The sequence below is a fragment of the Loxodonta africana genome, chromosome 13 (assembly GCF_030014295.1).
Source record: "Loxodonta africana isolate mLoxAfr1 chromosome 13, mLoxAfr1.hap2, whole genome shotgun sequence".
Classification (NCBI taxonomy): Eukaryota; Metazoa; Chordata; class Mammalia; order Proboscidea; family Elephantidae; genus Loxodonta; species Loxodonta africana.
Genome location: NC_087354.1, coordinates 14,019,175 through 14,030,356, shown reverse-complemented (window position 1 = coordinate 14,030,356; position 11,182 = coordinate 14,019,175).

Sequence of the window (11,182 nt, the reverse complement as noted above, 5' to 3'; positions counted from 1 at the left end):
GATAGGTAGACTCAACATCGTGAAAATGACAATTCTACACAAAGCAATTTACAAATACAATGCAATCCTGACCCAAATACCAACAACATTCTTTAAAAAGATGGAAAAACTTATCATTAACTTTATATGAAAGACATATCCAAACTCCCTGAGGGATCGAATTGCTGGGCTGAGGGCTATGGGGACCATGGTCTTGGGGAACATCTAGCTCAACTGGCATAACAGAGTTTATAGAGAAAATGTTCTACATTCTACTTTGGTGAATAGCATCTGGGGTCTTAAAAGCCTGTAAGCAGCCACCTAGGATACTCCACTGGTCTTACCCCTTCCAGAGCAAAGAATAATGAAGAAAACTAAAGATACAAGAGAAAGATTAGTCCAAATGACTAATGGACCACATCTACCATGGCCTTCACCAGACTGAGTCCAGTACAACTAGATGGTGCCCAGCTACCACTGCTGACTGCTCTGAAAAGGATCACAATAGAGGGTCCCGGACAGAGCTGGAGAAAAATGTAGAACAAAATTCTAATGCAAAAAGAAAGACTAGACTTGCTGGCCTGACAGAGACTGGATAAACCCTGAGAGTACGGCCCCCAGACACCCTCTCAGCTCAGTAATGCAGTCGCTCCTGAGGTTCACCCTTTAGCCAAAGATTGGACAGGCCAATAAAACAAAACAAGGCTGAAGGGGCACACCATTGTAGGGGCAAGGAGTAGACAGCAAGAGAGAACAGGAAAGCTGGTAATAGGGAGCCCAAGGTTGAGAAGGGAGAGTGCTAACATGTAGTGAGGTTGTTAACCAATGTCATGAAACAATATGTGTACTAACTATTTAATGAGAAACTAGTTTGTTCTGTAAACTTTCATCTAAAGTACGATTTAAAAAAAAAGAGAGAGAGAGCAGGAGCAGCAATATTAATTTCTGACAAAATAGACTTTAAAGTAAAATCCACCACAAAGGATAAGGAAGGACACTATATGGACACTATATAATGATTAAAGGGTCAATACACCAGGAGGACATAAACATAATAAATATTTACACACCCATGACAGGGCTCCAAAATACATAAAACAAATTCTAACAACATTGAAAAGAGAGATAGACAGCTCCACAATAATAGTAGGAGACTTCAGCACACCACTTGCAGTGAAGGACAGAACGTCCAGAAAGAAGCTCAGTAAAGACATGGAAGATCTAAATGCCACAATCAACCAACTTGACTTCACAGACATATACAGAACACTCCACCCAACAGCAGCCAAGTATACTTTCTTTTCCAGCGCACATGGAGCATTCTCCAGAGTAGACCACGTATTAGGCCATAAAGCAAGCCTTAACAGAATCCAAAGCATCAAAATATTACAAAGCAAGTTTTCTAAACAGAAAGCCATAGAAGTAGAATTCATTAACAGAAACAGCAAGGAAAAAACTTCAAACATATGGAAACTGAACAATGCCTGGCTGAAAAACTACTGGGTTATAGAAAAAAATTAAGGATGGAATGAAGAAATTCACAGAATCAAATGAAAATGAAAACACATCCTACCAGAACCTTTGGGACACAGTAAAGGCAGTGTTCAGAGGTCAATTTATAGCAAGAAATGCACACATCCCAAAAGAAAAAAGGGCCAAAATCAAAGAATTATCCCTATGACTCAAACAAATAGAGAGCAGCAAAAGAAGCCCTCGGGCACCAGAGAAAGCAAATAATAAAAGTTAGAGCAGAATTAAATGAAATAGAGAAAAATAATTGAAAGAGTTAATAAGACCAAAAGCTGGTTCTTTGAAAAGATCAATAAAATTGATAAGCCATTGGCCTAACTGACAAAAGAAAGACAAGAGAGGAAGCAAATAACCCGAAGATGAAATGAGACGGGCAATATCACAACAGATTCAACTGAAATCAAAAGAATCATGACAGAATATTATAAAAAATTGTACTCTAAAAAATTTGCAAACCTAGAGGAAATGGACAAATTTCTAGAAACACACTGCCTACCTAAACTAACACAAACAGAGGTAGAACAACTAAACAAACCCATAACAAAAGAAGAGATTGTAAAGGTAATTTAAAAACTCCCAACAACAAAAAAAAGCCCTGGCCCTGACGGCTTCACTAGAGAATTCTACCAAATTTGCAGAGAAGAGTTAACACCACTGCTACTAAAGGTATTTCAGAGCATAAAAAGGATGGAATACTCCCAAACTCATTCAATGAAGCCAGCATAACCCTGATACCAAAATCAGGTAAAGATACCACAAAAGAAGAAAATTACAGACCAGTATCCCACATGAACTTAGATGCAAATATCCTCAACAAAATTCTAGCCAAAAGAATTCAACAACATATCAAAAAAATAATTCACTATGACCAAGTGGGATGCCTACCAGGTATGCAGGGATGGTTCAACATTAGAAAAATAATCAATGTAATCTATCACACAAATAAAAGACAAGAAAGACATGCTCGTATCCATTGACGCAGAAAAGGCATTTGACAAAGCCCAATACTCATTCATGATAGAGACACTCAGCAAAATAGGAATAGAAGAGAAATTCCTCAACATAATAAAGGGCATTTGTATAAAGACAACAGCCAACATCATCCTAAATGGAGAGCCTGAAAGTTTTCCCCCTGAGAACAGGAAGCAGGCAAGGATAGCCTTCATCACCACTCTTACTCAACATTGTGCTAAAGGTCCTAGCTAGAGCAATCAGGCTGATAAAGAAATAAAGCATATCCAGATTGGTAAGGAAGAAGTTAAAGTATCCCTGCAGATAATATGGTCTTATACACAGAAAACCCTAAAGAATCCACAAGAAAACTACTGGAACTAAGAAGATTTCAGCAAAGTATCAGGATACAAGATAAACATACTAAAATCGGTTGGATTCCTCTAAACTAACAAAGAGAATGTCAAAGAGGAAATTACCAAATCAATACCATTTACAATAGTCCCCAAGAAGATAAAATACTTAGGAATAAATCTAACCAGAGATGTAAAAGACCTATACAAAGAAAACTGCAAAACACTACTGCAAGAAACCAAGAGACCTACATAAGTGGAAAAACATACCTCGCTCATGGATAGGAAGACTCAACATTGCGAAAATGTCTATTCTACCCAAAGCGATCTCTAGATACAATGCAATCCCCATCCAAATTCCAATGGCATTTTTTAATGAGATGGAGAAACAAATCACCAAGTTCATATGGAAAGGGAAAAATCCCCAGATAAGTAAAGCCTTACCAAAGGAGAAGAACAAAGTGAGAGGCCTCATACTACCTGGTTTTAGAACCTATTATACCACCACGGTATGGCAAAGGGGGTTTTATACCACCACGGTAGTCAAAACAGCCTGGTACTGGTACATCAACAGATACACAGACCAATGGAACGGATTTGAGAACCCTGACATAAATGCATCCACATATGAGCAGCTAATATTTGACAAAGGCCCGAAGTCTGTTAATGGGGAAAAGACAGTCTCTTTAACAAATGGTGCTGGCATAACTGGATATCTATCTGCAAAGAAAAATGAAACAAGACCCATAGCTCACACCATGCTCAAAAACTAACTCAAAATGGATCAAAGACCTAAATATAAAATCTAAAACCATAAAGATCATGGAAGAAGAAATAGGGACAATGCTAGAAGCCCTAATACATGGCATAAACGGTATACAAAACATTACTAACAATGCACGAACACCAGGAGAGAAACTAGATAACTGGGAGCTCCTAAAAATCAGACACTTATACTCATCCAAAGACTTCACCAAAAGAGTAAAAAGATTGCATACAGATTGGGAAAAAGTTTTTAGCTATGACATTTCTGATCAGCATCTGATCTCTAAAATCTGCTGACCTATTGGTTAGCAGCCGTAGTACTTAACCACTATGCCACCAGGTTTCCCATACTCTAAGAGAACCCCTTTTTTAACTTAAGGTGGCAATAAAATTCTTTATTTTGCAGCCTCTTTTTGCTGCTAGGGGTGGACATGTTCCAAGTTGTGGCCACTGAGATGTAAGAAGTTTCTAGCTGGAGCTCTAGGACATTTCTTTTAAGAGGCTTCCCTCAGCTGCCACACACCACTTTTCACCTTGTCCCTTTCTCCTTGCTTCTGCCTGGAATTTGGATGTGATGGCTAGAGTTCCAGTAGTCATACTGTAAGCACAAGGAAGCAAGCCACACCAGGGATGGCAGAACAGGAAGCTGGATAAGTTCTTGGTTGTTTATGACAGCTTGGAGCCAGACTTGAACTGTCTACTTCTGGACTTCTCACTATATGAGAGGAAACTATAAAACCAAACACCAAACCTGTCGAGTCAATTCCAACTCATAGCAGCCCTATAGGACAGAGTAGAACTGCCCCATAGGGTGTCCAAGGATTGGCTGGTGGATTCGAACTGCCACCGACCTTTTGGTTAGCAGCCTTAGCTCTTAACCACTGCACCACTAGGGCTCCAGAGGAAACTATGCTCCTGTCTTATCTAAGCTACAGTTACTTGATGCTTTTGTTACATGCAGCCAGTCTCAGCACCTAACTGATACACATGTAGACAGCCCATCCATCCTCCTGCCCTCTGAGCTCCTCAATCTCCTCCTTCGGTGACCTTCTCCTCTAACTGCCTCCACAGCCCACTCCAGCGGTCACACCCTGGACCTTGTCATCACTTACAGATGTCGAGGTTCTACCCCTGAATGCACCTTCCTTTCTGACCAGCTAGTTTGTCTAAACACCTCACCCCGTAAGGTCTCTCAGTTCACCTCTCCCAATCCGCCAGCCTCTTTTCATGTGCCCCCCCGATCCTGCTTCTGTTCCAGGGCCCATCACTTCCAACACACTCCTGCCAGTATCCTCAGCCCCCTTCCCCAGTGCGTTTTCATTGCAGTCCTCAGGCAGAACTGTGGTCCTGGAGAAACCCAGCTGTGCTCTCTCTGAGCACGTGGCTGAGCTCCGAGTGCCACTGGAGCCCAACACACAGGGAAGTCTATGCCCACCCACTTCATCTGGGTCCCACAATGCCTACCATTTCTGCTATGTTCATCTGCTCAATTCCCTCTCCCCCGCAATGTGACAGTGATGTTGAGCCCCTCATCTTAGTCATCTAGTGCTGCTATAACAGAAATACCACAAGTGGATGGCTTTAACAAACAGAAATTTATTGTCTCACAGTTTAGGAGGCTAGAAGTCTGAATTCAGGGTGCTAACTCCAGGGGAAGGCTGTCTCTCTCTCTATCTGTTCTGGGGGAAGGTCCTTGTCATCAATCTTTCCCTGGTCTAGGAGCTTCTCAGCACAGGGACCCCAGGTCCAAAGGATGCACTCACTCCTAGTTCTTCTTGCTTGGTGGTAATGAGGTCCCTCTTCTCCTCTCTGCTTGCTTCTCTCTTTTATATCTGAAAAGAGATTGACTCAAAATACAACCTAATCCTGTAGATTATGTCCTGCCTCATTAACATTATTGGATAACACATAGGATAATTACATCAGATCACAAAATGGAGGACAGCCACACAATACCAGAAATCATGGCCTAGCCAAGTTGACACACATTTTGGGGGGACACAATTCAATCTATAACACCCCCCTACCCTACTGAACTTCGGAGACCCCCACCTCATCCCACACTTTTGGCAGAGGACATGCCCCCATTTGACAAAGCCAATCTCCAGCCCAGATTCGTCCTCTTAGGTCTAGACTACACATCCTGCTGCCCAGCTTTGTTGGACAAGACCATGGAGTATGGTCCAGCTTCAAGGATGGATGGACTTGGTTCTGGTCTGCTTTTATTTCGGTTTGATCCTGAGGCAGGAAATAGGCAATGTGGAGGATATAAACAAGACAGAGCAGAAAAAGTGAAGGAGCCTGGGACACCGACGTTGTTAGGTACACATCGCACTTCTTTGGTTGACCCTATCTGGTTAAGCCACTCTAGCATAGGTTTAGTTACATATTGCCAAACACCCACCACCCATCTGTCAGTTTGTTGCGCTGCAGTGGTTTGTGTGTTGCTGTGAGGCTGGAGCTATACCACCAGTGTTTCAAATACCAGCAGGGTCACCCGTGGTAGGCGGATTTCGGCAGAGCTTCCAGACTAAGACAGACTAAGAAGAAAGGCCTGGCCATCTGCTTCCAAAGACTAGCTCATGAAAACTTATGGATCAACTGGACTTTTCCATACAAGCAAGGATGGCAAAAATTTGACAAATTCGACTCACTTACTTTGGACATGCTATCAGGAGGGACCAATTGCTAGAAAAGGACATCATGTTTAGTAAAGTCCAGGGTCAGCACAACCAGGGAAACCCTCTGTGAGATGGACTGACACCATAGCCACAACAGTGGACTCAGACATACCAATAATCACGAAGATGGCTCAGCACCAGGCAACGGTTCATTCCGTTACACATCGGGTGGCCGTAAGTCAAGCCAACTTGACGACAACTAACAGCAACAGCCAAACGTTTACATGAGATGATGTCAGACGATCCTCCAGGATACTGCTTCTCCTGTCCAAGCCCTTGATGAGGACCAGCAGCCAGCAACTGAAGTCCAGTCGTTCTCTGATGCCGAATGAGGTGGTGGCCATATGCAGGGAGCAATCACAGAGCAGAAGCAAGGCTGGCACATGCTTCTGGAAATTATAGAGCCTCACCAGTTGGCTTTAGCTGGGGTGGATGGCGACTCACTGGGAGAAAGAACATTTTCTTTCTCCGAGAAGAGTTTAGGTCTGCTTCAGATGCTTGAACAAAAGCCCTCTGAGCCCTGTAACAGGAGCAGGCATTACCAACACGCACCATGCCCCAAAATTTGCATCTCAGCGCCTATGTAATGTCTAAGATTTAGGCAATCCAACTTCCTAGTGAACTGTTCAAGATACATTAGTTGAGAAATGTTGAAAAGCATTTTCCAAGATAATAATCTGAGTTTGGTTTCACACAGTTGATCCTGAGCCATTCTTTTTAACACTGGTTGGATAGTAAGACCAGGTTTTGGAGAGGGCCCAGCTACTACATAATGAGAGAACCACATCCTCCTTGGAGAAGGAGGTCCCCATTAAAATGTGTATTATGAATGGGGGGAGGACAGGACATATCCCTACATCGCTATCTTAGGCTGGGTTCTCTAGAGGACCAAAACCAGTAAGGCGTATAAATATATGTAAAAAACCCACTGCTGTCGAGTTGATTCCGACTCATAGTGACCCTATAGGACAGAGTAGAGCTGCCCCATAGAGTTTCCAAGGAGTGCCTGGTGGATTCAAACTGCTGATCTTTTGGTTAGAAGCCGTAGCACTTAACAACTACATCACCAGGGTTTCCATAAATATATAAATATATATAGAGAGAGATTTATACCGAGGAAATGGCTCACATGATTGTAGAGGCTGGAACACTTAGATGCCTGGAAGCCTCTTCTGATTCATGTAGCGCAGGGGCTGGTGAACCTAAGATTGGCAAGTCAGACAGCAGGGCTCTTGCTCACATGCTTTGAAAACTGATGAATCCCAAGATCGGCAGGCAAGACGGTTTGTAAGCTGCTAGCTCAAGTCCCAAGAACCCGAGGTCAGATGAACAGGAGCCAGCTGCAGGATCCAGAGCGAGCAAAAACCCCCAAACCTTGCCAGAAAGTCCACTCATATTCAATGCAGGCCACATGCCCAAGGATACTCCCTTTCAACTGCTTGGCTGCTCACAGCAGATCCCATCATAGAGGTGATCACATCACATCAAATCTCATCATGGAAATGAGCACATCATCACACGACTGCCAAACTACATTATAACCACCAAGAATCATGGCCCAGCCAAGTTGACACACAGCCTTAAAGATCACAATCACCTTCGTTACCATTATGATCTGATTTTATAGGAAACAGTATCTCTGAAGTGGCCTTAAAGTGAATCTTCAGGATAGGCAACAGTGGCCAGGGGTCTAGTTAACTCAGTAGCCTAACTCACAAAGGTATCTGTCCTCAGTCACAGACGCCAGAAAGACCAATAGCAACTGCAGTCCTTCGTTCATTCGCTCATTTTTGTTCATCGAACACCTTATTAGTGAGTCTTTCTATGAGCCAGGTACTGAGTGGCTGAATAGGGAGACGATAGCATACACACCACACCTCTTTCTTCGTAGTCGATTGCAGAAGATTCTGTTCTGAGCGAAACCCTGTTCCAGGTGCTGGGGATTTAAAAATGAAACCTAAGTGTGCTCTGCTCTATCTGGCGCAGGAAGGTACATACAAAGAAATAATTCCTATTTGACATGGTCTCATTTCATCTTAACACACCTAATTTTGTGGAAGGGTAAAGCTTAATCCCATTTCACAGATAGGAACCTGAGGGCTCAGGGCTTGACTGAAAACAAGACAAACAAGCAAACAAAAAACCCACAGGTGGCAGTGGCCATCTGGAACTGATCCCCAGCATCTGGAGAGCCACTGTGCGTGAAGCCTGCCACCTGTGTCTCTCGGACAAAATGTTTGTCGAGCTCACAAGTGACAAAGCTCCTAAACCTTTGAGCATGTCCCCCTGCTTTTTGTCCACAGCTCCATTCTGATGGGCTGTGATCCTTTCCGAACACGTTTTCCGGAACTGACCCAGCACAGGCCTGTTAGATCTGCTGGCTCTCTCGGGCACTTTATGATAGTCCCGTTGGTAGATGGTGGTCCCTCGTATGACTGGCACCGTTATTGAGAGCAGACAGCTCTTGCAGCAGTACAGACTCTCCTGGAAGCCACCATGCTCAAAGGCCACACAGGAACAGAGTGCTGAAGACACCGACGGGGACAGAGTATGAAAGGGCTACAGGCTCTGAGGCCAGATCGCCCCTCTTTAATCTCCTGAGCAGGCTTTTCTTCAGCTTGTGATTGGTGGGCCCAGGTGCCAAGACCCATGTGTAAATGTGATCTGTTTGTAGGTATAAGACCCCTAGGCATTGCCATGGGGTAAAGTGAGGAGCAAGGGTGAGTGAGTGTAATCCCAATAATGACAGCTTCCTCCTTGCGACTTAAATTCTCTTGGTTCCTGAGGCAACCCCAACCCCCTGGCAGCCAATGAGATGCCACATGTCTTCCAGCAGAGACACCTAACATGAGCCCTGTCTTCCTAAGCTGCAGGTAGTGTAAAATTCAGGCACCAGCCCCCCGCCTGCTCCAGAAGGCCCCGTTTTTCTGATTTGTAGTCCTCCTTTTCCCTGCTGAGCCTGGATCCGGCCTGGACTTCAGAACTTGGCCAGCATCCCAATCTTCTGAGTAAATTGTGCCAACCCCTTCCTGTGGGTCTGCATGTATGCCCCTCCCTAGGTTCCAGGGTGCCCACATTGTCTGCTTCCCCGTAAATGGGTGCCCAGCCCCGTGAGACCATTCCTGCCTGACTCTGAGAATGGCCACTGCCCAGGATTCCTGCTGCCCCACCCTTCCTGCTCACCCCGTCAGGTCCTCATGTGTATCAGTGATACACAGGACAAGCCCAAGTTCATGACCCCTTTCAACAATGATTTTTTCACTCTTATTCAATCAGGGTTGCTTCTGAGGTATCCCAGCTCTACCCTTTCCCAGCATCTTGGCTCTCCCCCTCACCCAGGCTGTGCCACTCAGGTCTCAGCCTGCCTTGAGGCTGAGAGTTCATGGGCTTTGAATATCCCCATAGTTGAAAAGAAGCTCCATCTTCGTGTCCTTCTGAAGGGGGATCAGTGGCCATATTGACCAGGGTGCAGCACTCACAGTTCCCATACTGCATCTGAGTGTCAGATCTAGGGCCTTTGGTGTTAGGGCTGAGCACGGGACTTCATCCCAGCCACGCCTCCCACTCGCCTCCTGTTGGTACAACTGAGAAAAGCAGTCTGGTTTTGGTCTTTTCTTCCAACACACTTTTCCCTTCTTTGATACATTTCCTCCTCTTTTAGCTTTGCCCCTCAGAGTTTCAGGGCCTTCTTTCTCTCCTAGTTCTTCCTATGCTCAAGGAAAGCAGCTTGTCTAAGAGATAATTTAATGCAAATAATGGCTGAAAAACAAATAGTTCAAGAAAACAAAATAGACCAAAATTTATATTTTGATTGATTTTAGTGAATGTAGGTGGTGATGGCTCAAACTGGTGTGGGAATCAGAGAGTGTGTCATATGTGGTATTTGATATCCATCTATACTCTTGGACAAAACCTACATTAGGTTCTGTGGTGATTTTAAAATATATCTTCTAATTAGGAGTCCCTGGGTAGTACAAATGGTTAACGTGCTTGACTGGTAACCAAAAGGTTGCAAGTTTGAGTCTTCCTAGAGGTACCTCAGAAGAAAGGCCTGGTGATCTACTTCTAAAAAATAGCCACTGAAAACCATGTGGAGCACAATTCTACTGTGACACACACAGCGTCACTGGGGCAAATGGTTATTGGTTTCTTCAACAGGTGGACCCTAATTCCCCTGTCTAGACAGTGGGTCAGGCTTCCTGGCGCACTTCTAATGAACAGGTTGTAGGGGTAGGGATGCTTTGTCACTTCTGAGGCTATTTCATAAGAAGGATACAGCTTTTGCCTAGTTCTCTCTCTCTTTGTCAGATCATTTGCCTTGAGGGAAACCATTCTCCACATCGTGAGGACCTTCAAGCAGCCCTGTGGAAAGGCCCACATGTGTAGAGGCCCTCATGGGGAGAAAACCAATTTCTAAAGCCAACTATTATGGAAAGAATCATGTCCCTGAAAAAGACGTGTTGAAGTCCTAACCCCCAATACCAGTGAATGCAACCTTGTTTGGAAATAGGGTCTTTGAAGATGTCATCAGTTAGGTTAACATGAGGTCATGCTGGAGTTAAGGGAGTCTTAATCCACTGTGAGTAGTGTCCTTACAAAAGAGGGGAAGAGTCACAGAGAGCCAAGGAACACCTGGAGCCACCAAAGGCTAGGACAGAGGCATGGGACAGTTTCTCTCTCAAAGTCCTCAGAAGGAATCAACACAGCTGCCACCCTGATTTGGCCTTCTAGCCTCCAGAACTGTGAAACTGTTCTTATACACCACCCAACTTGCGGTATTTTGTTTTGGCAGCCTTAGGACATTAACACATCAACTAACAAGCCATGTGAGTGAGCCCCCTTGAAAGTGGATCTTCCAACCTTGGTCAAGCCTTCAGATGATTTCAGATCCCAGCCTTTGAGTCTCCCCACACACTGTGGACC